Genomic DNA, 16,181 nt, shown 5'->3' with positions numbered 1-16,181 from the left:
ATCTTTGAAAAACAAAGTATACAAGCAAGCTGAAGGTCTAGGGGAAGAGATGCGAGGAGGTACTTGTCACTAAACACAAAGATAATGATCAGATGTGCCAAATGACTGAAGGTATTTCTGAAGATCTTTTTTATAAATAAATCTAAGGTTTGTACCTGTATGTATTTCCTGCCCTATATCATTAGTAATTTTTATTCATACATAGAAAGTCATCCCGTTCATTGTATTTCAGTAAACAATAAAAAAGAAATGTCACTTGAGCCTTAAAATAAAAAGCCTAAAAATAAAAATAAATATTTCCTCTTACAGGGAAATTATCCTGGGTCTGGTATCTGAGAGCTGCAGGAATGGCATGTGGAATATGCACCATAAATTTGTGTTCCTTGAAATTCATCCTTCTATTACAGTGTAAATATATGCACACACAAAGCTTTGTGTGCAGTGTAAGAGACTACAAAAAAAAAAGGTAAAATTGGACAACAAGCCACACACTACTGGTTTCTCTGCTGTCATGGACACCAACACTGAAGCCTGGTTAGGTTGTGCAGATGTGTGGGAGTAATGGGTGTCCATTGAGGACAAGGTCATAGTCTGAGTCTGAATTTGAGCTTTGAGTTCACCTGAGTTACCATTCTGCTCCCACTGCCTGTGTGTGCTGCTGGTGTGTGGTCTGCAGGAAGCACCACGCCTTGGTCTGCTGAAGGGGAGCTCCAACACAGCCCGAGACGTTGAAAGCAATAGGTTGGATACTTGGTGGAGCATGTTGCTCTTGCCCTTCAGGGAAAGCTCATGAATGGTCATGTTTGCATCTGCTTGGGGAGGATACCTGTTTCAGATGCACAGCACTCCTCGCTCAGGGCATGGGTGGATCAAGTTGAAATGCAGTGGAAGGGCATCCTGGTGAAAATGTAACTTGCTTTGGGAGAGCTTGCTGTCCTTTTGAAACCTCAGACCCCTATAAGTGCAGGAATTCAGATGCAATTATTAGCACTATTAGTACTAAACATCTGTGAGTTTTCAGGACCATTTATTTCCAGAAGTGTAGGAAAATGTCATTTATGTGAATGAGTTTGACCTGGGGCTAATTCCTGGCCCTGAGCTGCTAGTTCAGCTATCTCCTCCAGCACAGTTAGAATATTTAAGCAGCCAAATATTCCAACCAGCTGAGTGGTCATGGGTGGTTTATAATGTGCTACATTTCACTAGAGACAGTACTTGCCATGAATAGTAGTGGTGTGTCATGGTTGTAATGCCATTAGTCCTTCCTTCCCCCTTTGCATAAGCAGCCCAGTGCTGTCCTGGTGTCTCTGCTGTTTGAAAAGGCATTTCCTTCTCAGACCTTCATGCTGAGTTTTGTTTATTTTTAGTGAGATGTTTACTTCTGTCTTCAATTGCTCAAAATGTCTTGGGTGCCATGCAGGGCTCTGGGTGATGCACGAGTGTTTTTGCCTTGTGTGCTAGGAGAGCTCTTGGTGTTTGTGGCTACCCTGGCTGGGATAAGGGATGCCCCCGTGGGTGGCACATCAGGGAACACATCAGAACTACTGCATACCACAGCAGCCAGGTCACAGGCTCCTCCTGAGCTTTGATTCAGGTTCTGCTCTTTCTCAGTGCCTGATGTAGAGAAGTTTTGTTATATTTTCCTGTTCTTTACTCCCCTAGATATAAAAGAAATGACATAATCAGTCACATTTTGTGAGGTGCTGTTAGGTCATGGTTCCATAGGCACAAGCTGTACTTTAAGCAGCCATTGGTGACTTAACCCCAGGGAAGCTGAAATATGAACTGTTTCTTTTCACAGGGTAATTATAGGCAATTAGCCAATGTGGATCACATTTTTATTTTCCTTGAAGCTCAAGTTATGTTTCTTAAGGTACTGAGTTAAGACCAAAATGCCAGAATTAATATAAAAAAAAAAGCCAGACTGGGAGGTACAAGGGGAGTGTAGATGAGATTTAATATCTTGTTTGCTTACAAGAAAATTAGGACATAAAATTCTTGGCCATTTATTTTTTTTTTACATGTAGTATTTTTTCATAAAGCCCATATCTGAGACTCTTACAAATGAAATAATCAGGTAAAGAGATTGGGGAATTTTTTTCAATGCCCATCCATACTTTTTAAGATTTGTGTCATCAATAATGGGAAATGATGGGATAGTATGGCTAGAGACTTTTTTTATTGAGGTAGTTAATTTATTAGCTTCAGTTGCCTACATGAGTGTGCAGACTCTAAGCTGGTAGGCTCTGTTTAAGATTCTGTATGATTAGCTCTTATGAACTTGGGTGCTCTTATCTCATGTCTTTAGGTGTGAGACTCATTTCTGTATTCTGCATTCGAAAGGAGGGAATTGTATGAATAATTAAAACACATTCATTCATCTTTAATGAATGATCTGTAAAGCTGGGAATTGGACCGAGTGACATGCATGGGGGACATTTTGAGCTGTGCTTTTTTTAGGAATGAGAAAAAAAATATTGAAGTAGATAAATAATTTTCTGAGGGTCAGTATGTACCTGTAGCCCAACCTGAAAAACAGAAGTATAATATTCTCTGGGGTCATCTGGTACTTTGTGATGAGCCTTTCTGTACTCACTATTTCATGAGGTCAGTGAAGGATTTTCAGGCTGGGCTCTTTATACTCTCACAGGTTTTCCTGAAAATGGGATAGTGTTCATATTTGCTGTTTTATAAACATTGATTTCTTAGGAAAAGACAATTACAAAAATTACAAAAAATGCAGGACACCAGGCTTCTTTAAATATTTTATTAATATTTTTAATATTATTTTATTAATATTGGTTGCTTCACTTACACAGTGTGGAGGAGAATAGAGATTAAAGCATTAGCTTCTTTTTGCTCATAACTGATTTTTTTTTTTCTTTTGCATTCTACTGTGCACTGCAAGACCAAAATGAGCATAGTAATGGTCAGTGGCAGTCTGGGTTGGAGATCTTTCCATGGGCATTACTTCCAATTTACATGAGTCTTGCCAACAGCACCTGGGAGCTCTGCATGGACAGCATCATCACCCTGCTGAGGTTTCAGTTAAAATATGGAATTAATGATTTCATGTTGCCTCATCAGCTTGAATCTAAGAATAACACAGGTTACAGCCAAGTTTGGCTTATCTTCCTTGGCTTGTGTGTACCCCCAGCACAAAGTTCCCCCTCATCCCTCCTCCCAAAGGGGTGCCAAGTCACCCAGTGGGGGATGCCTCCTTCCCCTCTCCCCAGAGACTAATCCTGACAACTCCTTCTGTCGAGATAGCCAGGTTAGCACTGGTGTCAGCGAGGCTGGGGACATCAGCCCTTGGAGTGGAAAGCAGAATCCAGCCCTGCAATTGTTGAGGTGTTGAGCCGTGCCCTCACGGGACTCTGTGACCTGCATTGTGCCATCCACCCTGGCTGTGTGGATCTTCAAGAAGAGGGCTGGAAGTGCCAGGCAGCCAAAGGAAGGTTGAGAGAAACTGAGCAAAAACCCCAGGCTGGATGACAAGGATCTAAGGGCTGGTGAGCAGAGGAGATCTGACTGCCAAGAGAAAGTAATCTTCTGGTTTGTTTTACTGCCTTGCACGTGCTGTTGAAGCAGGGGAGTGGCTTGGGGGAACACACAGAGGACTGCCTCTCTCTCATGGTGTCACAAGCTCTCTGTCACAGTGCCCAGGGAGGACATTGCTCCGAATGAAATCACTGGCCAGTCTCTGCTGCCTGCCCTTTGTGTTAGTGGAGTTTGAATTAGGCCATTGCTCTGAAACACCAGCCTTCCTTTGGTAGTGACAGGTGAGGAGACACAACTACAGTCAAAAGAGGAAATGAATCTGGTCTGACTCATCTCATCTTGGTTTAAATGGGATGCTCCAAGGAGGCAATAGGGACTTGCCTTTCAGCATGTGCTGGATCTTGGGCTCTGGCTACAGAAGCATTTCCATGCCAGCCCTGGAGCAAGGCAGACCGAGGATCCACAGGGCCCAGGATGAAGACTGAGAAGAGTAGCCAGGCTGCAGGCTGAACAGAGCCACTACCTTGCAGACATCATAATTCCAGGATGTCCCTGGCCTGAAGAGAGGAACAAATGATAAAAATACCACTACAAAATGGATGTCTTTTTATATAGGTTTTGTGGTGATGAGATTCAGGACTAAAAAAATGAGGGACCAGAGAAATGCAAAATGCTCTGCACATTTGACAGAATCTCCCATTATTTACTCCAATATATGGAGAGGAGTAGGAGGACAACTGTGCAAAGTGGCCTCTGTCACCTGCCATGGAGAGGGAACAATAACTCTTCTAGTTCCTCCACTTTGATCTGTTAAGTCAGCCTAATGTGGTTTTTCATGTTCATCTCTAATTTTTATTTTGTATTCAAACTGATTCAATGAAAATGAGGAATATATTGAACAGTTTCTCCTGGAAGGTATGGAAAACACTGTGCTTATATAAGCAGTCATTCTTCATTGCACATTAAATACCTGCCTGGGTATCAGTGAAAAGTCATTTGCAGAATCTGTGTATGTGTATTGTCTATTGTTTAGAATGCCTATTTTGTGAAAATTAGGCTGCTCAAAATAATTGTGTGTAATGAAGAGGAATATTTGTGAGCACAGTATTTGTGCTATGAGAAGACTGCACTTTGGAAGAAGAGTTAGAGTTTCATTCCTCCCATTGCAGTCTCTAAGATTATCTGAAAAGGAAAGGGACTACTCTGACAAATTACTTTTATTTTTGCTTCTCATAATAGCTCACAGACAAAAGACAGACTGTTTTTTTAATGCATTGTGTCAGATCATTCTCTCTTCTGACTCAGCCACTCTCCCCAACCTTCATTTTACCCAAATGTCAATTTGGTTGTATACATTGCATCCCACCATCTTCCTAAATGTGACCTCAAGGTTTACCTGAAGCACCATGGCCTTTATTTTCTGTCAGATTTAAAGGTCCCAAACAGTTCTACATGTACAGGAGGAGAGGTGGGATCAAGAAGGTGTTTGCCCTTGCAACCAGCAGCCATCAGGCCATTGCCAGTGTCCCCTCATGGTTCAATCATGGGGGCTTAACTGGAAGAGCTGAGGAAGAAGCCTGAGCAAGGTATAAAGTGTCTGAAAATTGGATGTTTTTAGAACATTGAGGCATTTAGTCCAATATAGAAAAAAAGCCAGCCAGAAGCTAAATAATTCTGTCAGCCAGCTTGGAAGATAAATTCCCATTCCCAAGGAATAGGATGACCCACAAATGTGGAGGAGACCAGAGGAAATGGTGAGGGTTCCTGCTTCCTGCAATCTTGCAAACAAGGTCATTAGGTTTTCTTCACAGCTTTCCCGTGAAGTTAACCATCTGCTGTGATACAATCTAGCCTCAGTGTCACTGTTTTAGTGTTTCAGACTAGAAAGGAAGCTTTCAAAGTTTCTCAAAGGTAGGAAGGAATAGATCACAAAATACAGAGGATGCTGTCAAGACTGAGATAAAGGGAATAGGACTGAAGCAATGGAAGCCCAGAATTGTTTCTCCATAACACCAATGGATCACAGAAGGAGCAGGAAGGTGGCAGAGCCTGGCTTCAGTCAACAAAAAGGCAGTGAGGGAAAAACTGCAAGGAAGGATTGGCAAGAAACATCCTGAACAAAATGTTGAGATTGAATCTTCCGTAAAGATATGCTTTGAAATAGTAAATCAAACACTGAATTCCAATTAGATAGAAAAAATGCTGAAATGAGCTTTTGAGATGAAATCTATTAGTAAAGTGAGAAGGATACAGTTTCTTCTATAGAAAGTCAAATGTACTTTTTATTCCAAAGAGATATATATGTGCTCAGGGCCATTGCTGTGTGTGAACTCTGTCAGAAAGACACTTTTCTCCATCATAATCCATTTGCAAGTTGAGTCAGTGAAGTACCAATTAACATTAGGTCATTAATTTCAAATACACTATCAATTTTCTTTCCTTTTTTCCCTTGCTTTTCTTTTTTAAACTTATGTAATGGTCTGTGGGGAGTCTTGGGTCCTTAGCCTTAAACAGATCTTTTTTTAATGCACCAATATCAGGGCTCAGATTACCATTATCCTTGGCCTTAGAGCTGCTGAAGACATTTCTATACCTTTAGTTTAAGTCTCCATCATCTATCTACTTCCCCCAGTGGGGCAGGAATTACTTCCAGCCCTTTTCTTGGTTGTGAGTCTATTTTGGGTTTTTTTTTGAGACACAGAAGGAGCAATAATTCAGCATCTATAAAAACAAAATCATGCTTTTGTTTCTTTAATTTTATAATTTTATTTTCTTATTATTATTATTTTAAAGTTATGTCTGCATTGTCAGGTTTTATATTTCATTTTTACTTTCAGAATTTTTAAGGTTTTAATTGAAGGCTCAAAATAATAGGCTATGTGCTGTCTTTTATAATTTGCCAAGAGATTCTCCACTGTGAGTTTCTTAGGCAGATTTGGAAGATTTGGCCATGGCTAAGTTTGCCCTAGGAGAGACTTCATGGGGTTGACCTGTTCTATCTTTGTTAAGCCATACTTAGCACTACTTTTAGTAGTGCTGATAGAGGAATTGCTGAGTATTATGGGAAACCACACAATCCTTTGATTTGGCAGGAGCTCTGGTTATTACCTTTAGGAGACCCATCCAGTGGGTTTCTAACTGCTCAGCTCAGCTGCATGCATGTCTGACACCATGAGGAGCTTCTCTATGCAGGTCCTGAGCACAGTCAAACAGAGACCCTATGGCTGAAGGACTGCCCTGGAATGGATTCTTCTGCTTGTGAAAGAAGAATGATGTCCACCTGATTTTACTCATTTTCCTATCAGCTATTTTAAAAGCCCGCGTGTTTAATCTTAAAAAGTGACAACACCAAAACCTGGAAAAATACTAAAATCCCAAAGCTCTTCCAAAATAGGTAAAATCCATATTTTCATTCTGAAATTTTACCTGCATTCAATTTAGTAAAATAGATCTCATTCACTGAATAATGCCATAGGAATTAAAACATATGATGTATAGAAAGGTGGGGTTAAAATGATTAAATTGACTACACCAAGTTGGGGGTCCCAAGCTTCTGTAAGGTGCTGGACTTAGCATGCACATGATTTCTAATATATACATGTCTGCATGGGGGCTTTGACAATGCTGTGCAAATCAAAATGACTCTCTGTGAGCTAAACTACATGTTAACCCTCACTGACTTCCACAGCTGTGAAACAGAGCTGGCTCAGACCTGCCAGCCATGCATACACAAGTCTTGAAACTATCAGCAAAACTTCTGGATTATCAAGAATGTGTACTTGTTTCTAAATGAATTTGTGTTTGTGGAAGGAACATATGGAATGGATCTACCATTTGATTAAGGAACTTGCAAGGTTGCTTCTCAGAAATGTATCTTTCTTAGAACTGCTAGTGTCTTCCTACCTGGCATAGGAAGGATTTCTATTTGAAAAATGGAATTACAGCTTGTATAATCCACATTTACATTAGGAACTGTAGCATGTTGTCTCAGTCAAAAATTGTTAAAAAAGTTCTGAGTAAAAATAGTCTATCAGTACTTTGAAACTAGCAGCACTTAAAAAAAACCCAAATCACTTCATTTATGCATATTTCTTTGTTTCTTGTTTACAGTTCAAACCACTAAGTTTTATGGTAGAGTTTTTGCATTTTTATTAATATTAATTCATATGACAGTTTCCAGTTGCTTGGTAACTGGTGACAGGCTTATGCATATTCATGAAAAATTTAGGACAATATATAATACAAGAATGAGTCAGTTGTACTGCCATCTACTCAAGACATGCTATCCAGTGCAATTCTTCACACTGCTCTACAGTTTATTTCTCTGTTGTCTTGATCCTGCCCCTTTTTCTGGATTCTATTTCCATGCTCCTGCTCCTCTTATCTTTCCCCTTTTCTCTCCACTTATATTTTTACCAGGAATAAAACTCCTGAAATGGCCAATTGCACTCAGGTCCTGTGTGCGTAGTGAGTAACTCTTAACTCTGACTTTGATTGCAGTGTGACAAAAGCTTCACTTGCCCAGCGGCTGCCAACAAGCACCTTTGGCTTTTTCAGACACATTTGCTATGCAGTGCAAATGAGTCATTCTCTGAAATACAGTGGCATTTGAGAGTCTGAGACAACACAAAATTGATCCAATAACAATCTAATAACAGATTACTATTCGTAAGACATGCTGTATAATTTGTCTGGATGGGAGATCAGCTGGGGAAGAAACTTGGTGGCCTGGACAGAAATATTTATGATGATTTTACTCTTACACTCAAATTCCTTTTATAAGCAAAAATAAGAACATACCTATATGAGAAAATAAAAAAATTGTTGTTGCTTTAATGAAAAGTTTTTAGAGTCTTATCATATAACATTATTAGTATGGTTACAATATTATATATTTGGACTCCATATATCTAATTCAAATTAATACTGGAAATCCTTGATCGTAAAGTTAAAATGTGATAAAATAAAAATTTCTTCCTAGTATATTTCTTATGTTCACCCTTGTAATGCTTCTCCAGTTGACAGGCTGTGGGTTTCAGTGTGTGTACCTGTGGGTGGGTTATGAAGAGCTGTCAGTACCCTGCAGCATTCACTAGGGAAGAGAAAGGTGTCCTGTCTCCCTCTTCTTTGCCAAGGCAAACATAGTGATGAGTTTTCATACACCACTCTCTTGGGTTCCACTTGGGTTTTCTTCATTGGCTTTTTGTAGCAGCTTGTTTCTGTGCTGTTCACTACTTTCCATTTACTTAGTTTTTCTATTCTTTTTCTTACTGCTAGAACAGTTTCTCCAGAGGAATGCAAGTCCTGTAGGGACTACTGACTTTACCACCATGATTTGTTTTATAATCTGTGACCTCCAGTATAATCCTGCATCTACCATCTTCCACACCAAGTTCATTCCAGGCAGTTTAGAGGCACTTTGGTCCACACAACACAGGTATTCATTAAACTATAGACTATAAGTCAACCAAAATAAGCTTAGGCATTGGACTGTTGTCACAGTTAAACAGCTAAATTCAGGCCTGTCCAAGTCAGGGTGTCAGGTTATGCAATTTCAGGCCAGTATAGAGCCTGTGAGTCCTAACTGCAAAAATCTCATTTACTGCCCTATGTTAGCTGGATTCTTGTTCAGTCTTAGCATAATACCTTGACTTTGTTAGAAGCTGCATTTGGAAGGTTTAGATCCAACTGTGGCTTTTGGGCAGGCCACAATAAATAGGCTGATTAGTTTTCACTGATGTTTGAGGGGCTTTTAAATTGTGCATGATATATTGTGCAGGATAATTACTTGTCAGATGGATAAATGGCATGATCTGGAATCCTGGGTAAAATCCCCGTACTCACACAACACACATGGCTAGCATTCTCTTTTACCAGAGAAAAACAATTACTTTTTTTGTATTTCAGCCATTCTTCTCACAACAATAGCAAGTTTTAATAGAGTATGGGCTGTGAATGTTCCAGTCACTAGGGCTGAGTGGAGAAAGGAGCCTTGAAATGTCCTAGTTCTCACACCTTCGTTGATTCCTCAACATTGTTAGAAATCACAGAATCAATTAGATTGGAAAAGACCTCTGAGATAATTTCATCCCACCTCTGGTTGAGCACCACCATGCCAACTAGACCACAGCACTCAGCACTGTGTCCAAGCTTTCCTTTCACGCCTCCAGGGACTGTGACTCCACTACTCCCCTGGGCATCTCATCCCAAAGCCCAGACACCCTTTCCATGAAGAAATTCTTCTGATGTACAAGTTAAACCTCCCCCGGCACAGTTTAACTGTGTTCTCTTTCCTCTCACCAGTTGTGGGGAAGAAGAGACCAATGCTCACCCGGCTACACCCTCCTTTAATGCAGTTGTAGAGAGAGACAAGGCCTCCCCTGAGCCTCCTCTTGTCCAGGCTAAACACCCTCAGCTCCTGCAGCTGCTCCTTACAAGACCTGTGCTCCAGACCCTTCCCCATCTTCACTGCCCTTCTCCAGACATGCTCCAGCACATCAGTGTCCTTCTTGAAGTGAGGGGTCCAGAACTGGACACAGGACTTATTTCACCAGTCCTGAGAACAGGGACAATCACCTCCCTGCTCCTGCTGGCCACACTATTGCTCATCCAGGCCAGGATGCCACTGGCTTTCTTGGCCACCTGGGCACACACTGGCTCGTGTTCAGCTGCTGTTGACCAGCACCCCCTGGTTCTTTTCCACTGGGCCACTTTCCAGCCACTCTTCCCCCAGCCTGTAGCACAGCCTGAGGTTGTTGTGACCCAAGGGCAGGACCTGGCACTTGGCCCTCATTGAATCTGACACAGTTGGCCTTGGCCTATCAACCCTGTCCAGGTTCCTCTGCAGAGCCTTCCTACCCTCCATCAGATCAACACTTCTGCCCAACTTGGTGTTGTCTAAGAAATTACTGAGAGTAAACTCAATCCCCTCATCCACATAATTGATAAAAACATTGAATAGTACTGTGCCCAGCAGTGATCCCTGGGGAACATCACGTGTGACCAGATCCTAACCAGATGTAGCACCATTCACCACCACCCTCTAGACCTGGACATCCAGGCAAAGATGGAACTGAAAGAATTCAGAAAAGCAGAAAATTGTTGCAAGAATTTGGTGCTACTGTTGCTGGAAGCTGGGACATTTTTACTTTCAATTCATTAGGGGTCTATTTAGCTTCTGGCAGCAGGGGCCATTCAGGTCTGGAGAAGATTGGTATGAAGCAATTTTGTAGGAGGGAACTTCAGTTTAATGTGACTTCTTCACCAGGCTGATATTTGCCTGTTTCATGCATGGATATTTTATCTCTTCCAGGTGCAGGCTGACAGTTTCCCTCCTCTTGGGTCAGTCCAAGTCAGTCTGAAATTTGAGGGTCAGTTTGTACATGCATAGTGGATTGCATCATTCTATGGGATACTGTTACATTTCTTCCAAAGATGTTTATTTATGTGTGCAAGGTGAATGGCAGGTATTGAAACAGGCCCAGTCCCCTGAGCACATAATACCATCAATTCTTTGTGTTGGCTGTGTTTTTGATAATCACTGCTGGGGTTGACCCAAAATGGAGTCAATGAACCTCAAACCTTAACTCCTCAAAGTCTTTGCCTGTAGAAGTCAGGTTCTGTGCAGTGTTTCACTTAGGGGAGAGAGCTCCCATGAAGGAAGAACAATACACCCAGAGCAAGCTCTTGTGAACACAGCTGTCTATGGCTGTTTCCTGTTTCCCTCTCTGCTATCCCAATTGCTGCTGTTGAAGCAGATAGATTGATTCATTTCCTTCAGTAAAGGGAAGCTTTACTCTTCTGGGTCCATTTCCCTGGCAAGTTGTTTGGGTGTTTTGTGTGTTTACTGAGAGTAAACAAGTTGGGAGCAGACAGACCATAAGATGCTTTATGTTTTTGCTAGCAATGCAGCTCTTGTTGGGTTTCAGACTGGAACCTCCTGTGGAGCCCCAGAGAGAGAAAGAGAGCTCCTGGGAGCTCAGGAAAAGGCATCAAGCAAAAAAAAAAACAAAGCAAAAAGCAGCAGATTTGTGGGAAAAAGCCTTTCCAGAAACCTTCCTTATGTTAAAGTCAACACACTCCTCATTTCTCAAATAAAAAATGGTTCCTTTCAAGACAGAAATTCTGAAGTACAAATTAGTTCCAAATTGTTTTTTGATGCTTTGTGCAAAAGTGCTTCAAATACATACTTGGGTATAAATTGAATGTTTCATATCATACTATTTTCCTCATTATAGGAGTACATTTTTCTCCATTTCCAGCTTATGGAAAGAAGAAGTAGCTCTGATGGTCACCAGCAGAAAAGCAGTTTTTGCTATTCATTTGCACTTAGCCAAGAAGTATTGCAGTGTATGCTTCAAAATCTTCTGACTTTGTGCTGAAAGAGATGGGATCATTCAAGCAATTAAATGTTTCTTTAGATATTTTGCTGAATCAGAGCATAGTTTGAGTGAGGAAATGTTATATAATGATTGATCTTCAGAACACTTTGCAAAATATGTGGGCAATATAAAACACCTCTGTATTAAACACAGGTAACCAGTGACCTAGGGTGAATCAGGAGGCAAAACTGAGGGCAGTGGCAGCAGCCCAGATCTTAGGCACTGCTGGGCATCTTCCCTAGTCCTGTTCTATGAGTTTTACCTATATAATGCTACATGCATACAGGATACCTTAGAGCTAGCCAGGCAGGAATAAAATGTCCTGGAAGAGGGCTGGGCTCATGTGGTGAACCCTGGGCCCAGTCTTTGCTGTCCTCTTTTCTTATTGCTGTGCTCCTCTCCGGTTGTTACGCGCCCAATCCAACTTTGCTGTTTATTAAAGATAAACGCAGAGTGCATTGCATTAAAGGACTCAAATATCGATATGCATTGTATACAAAAGGCTACAGTAATTTATCAGAGAGCACCCCTGCAGAACAGAGAGCAGGTCCCCTTTCAGGTGGGAGGAGGTCTCTGTTCAACCTGCTTCAACCCAAGGACTCGAAGGTGCTACTGCTGGCACCTGCTGTCAGGCAGGATTTCTGATGCAGTTGTAGCAGGTAACATGCAGGGAAAGGCCTGGCTGAAGTAATCATGGGTAAAAATTGGGTGTAGATAGATCCTGTGAAACACAATGACAGCAAGTATCACCAGAATCCTCTAATAGTAGCTCCCATTGGAATGTTTACCATGGGGGATGGACTTACATGCTGCATTTTGTTAACAATTTTCTAAGGTCATTTCTCAGCTATAGAAATGTGACACTTCAATTTTGCTAGGAGTTAGAGGGATAATTTCTGCTAAACATGGTCATTTTTCATATCCAGTGTGTCCTTCCCCTAACATTGTTTGTTGTCATTCACAGATGCCCTTAAAATGTTTTCATTTCATATCTGGAAGTTGTGGGTCTCTTAAAACTACCCTCATCTATTTCATCAGCCAACAGGAGCAATGAGGCTCTGGGGTCTCAAAGTGTAGTTACGGGTGAGATTAGCCCAGCAAACGAAAAACCTGCACATGCCTTCTGTAAACAGGCATTGCTTTTATGTGGTAACTTGGATCATAATTTCAAAAATGAACTTCCTGTCATCTAACCAGAGTTTGGTTGGCTGCATGGTGCATTTCATCTCTTTATTTTCAAGGAGATTTTAAAATGCCAATTTTTTTGGTGTCTCTAAGACCAAGTTGAGTGTTTTTCATTCGGTTTTGCTCAATAACAGCTGTTAAAGACCAAAATAAAGAGACTTTAACTAAATTTAATATGTAACTGACAGTAAATGATATCTGAAAGAAATTACTCTGAACAATCTAAATAATAGTAAAAACTATCAAGTTCTGAAGTACTAACACAGACTCACTAAAAAAAACTTGTCCAAAAGAGTAGGACACAGCCCAGAACCCATGTTCAGAAATTAGTGAAAGTGAATGGATAAGGACAAAGTCCAAATCTTTTGAATAAGTCAAAAGCAGTTTTTCCTTGATGTGCTTTGAGGCCAGAATTCTTGATTTTCTTCTGGCCCTCCTATAATCTGCACCAGAAGCCCTTCTTAGTCAGTGACTCAGAAACTGGTGGCAGAGGTCCTGCTCAAAAATTAAACACAAATTCTTGCCATTTAATTTGGAATAAAATATCCAGAAATAGATGGACGATGAGGATGTAAGATCATGACCAAAGCCCTTAGCTTTTAGCAGTTCAGCTCTGTTTAATTCACAGCCCTGAAGTACTGGAAAGGTTTGCTCTTCTGGCTCCTGGGTTACTGTGCACGTAAATACTTGAAGAAATTTAAGCTTTTAGAGTCATTCACTGCCAACAATTCGTGTAGTCATGACCAGTCTTCAGGACCAGATGGATTTTCAGGTTCTGGACTTTGAACTTAAGTGCTTAAACTGACGCTTAAAGAACTGTAACAAGTTTTATAGTTCATTCTTTCCTTTCTTACTAAGAGTGAGAATAATATATTCCTTAATTATTTAATATTTTATTATGCCTGAAGAAATGCTAATGTATTGTTATTCAAAGAATTACAGGATGTGTTTATGTAGAACACTACACTGCACAGGTTTGCACATCTTGAGACTCATACTGTAAATATAAATGCTTCTGTCATTGTATCAAACCATTAAATTTTAAACCTACAGCAATAAAAATAATCAGCAATTTTTATGAGTCATAACATTCATAGTTGCTACAAATGTTAATAAAAAAATGAAATTAAGAAACTGCACGAATGATAAAGTTCATAACTTTTTACTGGATTTAATTTCTTCATTGGCTATAAACTCAGCCTTTTATGGATCCATTGGTTCTGTCTGCTCTATTCTGAAAAACTTTCTCAAATGTTGGCAATATTGCAGTACCTCTGCTCCAAACACTGCTACTACCATTATGGAACCATTCTCCGTGGCCATAAATTAGTTTGGCTCGGACCTGAAGCTGTTAGCAACTGATTAACAAAATTAGAAATATAAGGACTTATGCTATTGGAACTGAGAATTCCCTGGGAATAAAAGCTGCCCAGAGATTTGGGTTGTGTTTTAAGATTTGTGTGTTTTTGAAGACTGTCTTCTGCTATGATTTTGAAACATGAACTAGTGAAGGCTGGAAGAAACATCTTGACAGTTTAGCTGAATTTTGAATCAAATGTGTGGTAAAAGCTCTTTGACAATACCATCAGGCTCAGATTTTTCTTGTCATGGAGTTGAGAATGAAAGAGACAGCTAAGGAGGCTTCTGGGTGAACCTACCAAAGGTATATCTGCTGTTTTCTGGAACACTTCCATGGAAACTTCAGAGTTGCTTTACATGTCTAAAAGTTTTTAGAAGGAAAAACGTCCCCAAATCAAAAAAAAAATGTCACAGTGGATGAAGTGAAATGGAAATACAGGCAATGTTTTCCTGATGTGGGATAAGAGGTATTCATTCATCCATAGTCACACTGTAAAATTCACATACACGCTGTTTCTGAGAGGTGTGAGCGCCTCTCATGGAGGAAGAGAAGTTTCCCTAAGTAAATGTGAAGTAACAGTCACAGATTTATTTTTAATTCGAAAAGGACTCAACACTAACAAATCTCTTATATTTTACAATTTCCATCATTTTTGGGATACACAGGGAATCCACTGGTGCCTTAGAAGTACCAGCTCAAAGAAAGTGTGGAGAACTTCTCTTTGCTACCTTGCCAGTCAAATGAGAATTTCATACCTGACTTGCAACTTTAGTGGAAAGTCTATTATTTGTGATTTTGATATTTTATGATGTTGTCTCTATTTACTGGACTGTGTGTTGTAAGGTAAGGTGGTAAGGGACAGTCTGGGCTGAAAGCACATCTCTCCCAGCTCAAAAATGGAGTATTTTCTAGTTCAAATATATTTATATGTTTTATTACAAACTGGTGAGAACAGAAGTGGCTAGACATTAGGTTAACAAGGTTAACTAAGTTGTTGTTCCATGAGCTAAAGCATATCTAGACTCTTGCATATTAAGCTTATTAACAGCTTCAGAACTACAAATTACCCACAACTCTCACAAAATTGCCCTTGAGGTACTAGATTTAAAAGTCTGATAGGTAAGTATTTAGCTACTCTAAGTGAAAATAACCAAAAAGGGTAAGTGCTGTTTCCAGGAGTTTTGAATGCTTTTGAAACCAACCTCCAGGCTACTTTATGATTAAATATTGAGGAAAAATACTTCTAGAAAACTTCTCCATAAATCACTGTGGTATGAGGGCTGGCAAGGACTGCTGGCTCTCAGGCACTGGGTTATTTCATGGCTCTCCAGCTTACCCACCACAGTGCTGAGTTCACCCTAGTTTCACATGGTGTTTCCATAGGTAAGTGCTCTGCTTCTCTGGCAGTAAAGCATCTCATCAGTGAGCACCAGCCCTGTGAGAGAGCTGGTGCATGCAGAAATGTCCAAGGGAGTACTTATGACTACGTGCAGCCATTGCACTGCCTATGCAGTTTGTAGCCAAGCTGACCTGTGTAAGAACACATCAGCAGTGGTTTTTTAAAAATTCAATAAATCCCTTTATCCTTTCAGCAGTATCCTCACTTCAGAGCTCTGTCAGTGTAGCTGTGTGAGTCAGGACAGGGTATGTGCAAAATGAGACCCCCACAGCTCTGTCCTGGACCTTGCCTCTGGTACCAGCATTTACACATGCAAAGGTCTGCAAGGATGGTCTGCAGTGAGTGGGAAACCTCT

This window comes from Cyanistes caeruleus, chromosome 1, assembly GCF_971803275.1.
Source record: "Cyanistes caeruleus chromosome 1, bCyaCae1.hap1.1, whole genome shotgun sequence".
NCBI classification, from domain to species: Eukaryota; Metazoa; Chordata; class Aves; order Passeriformes; family Paridae; genus Cyanistes; species Cyanistes caeruleus.
This window is presented reverse-complemented; position numbering follows the sequence as displayed.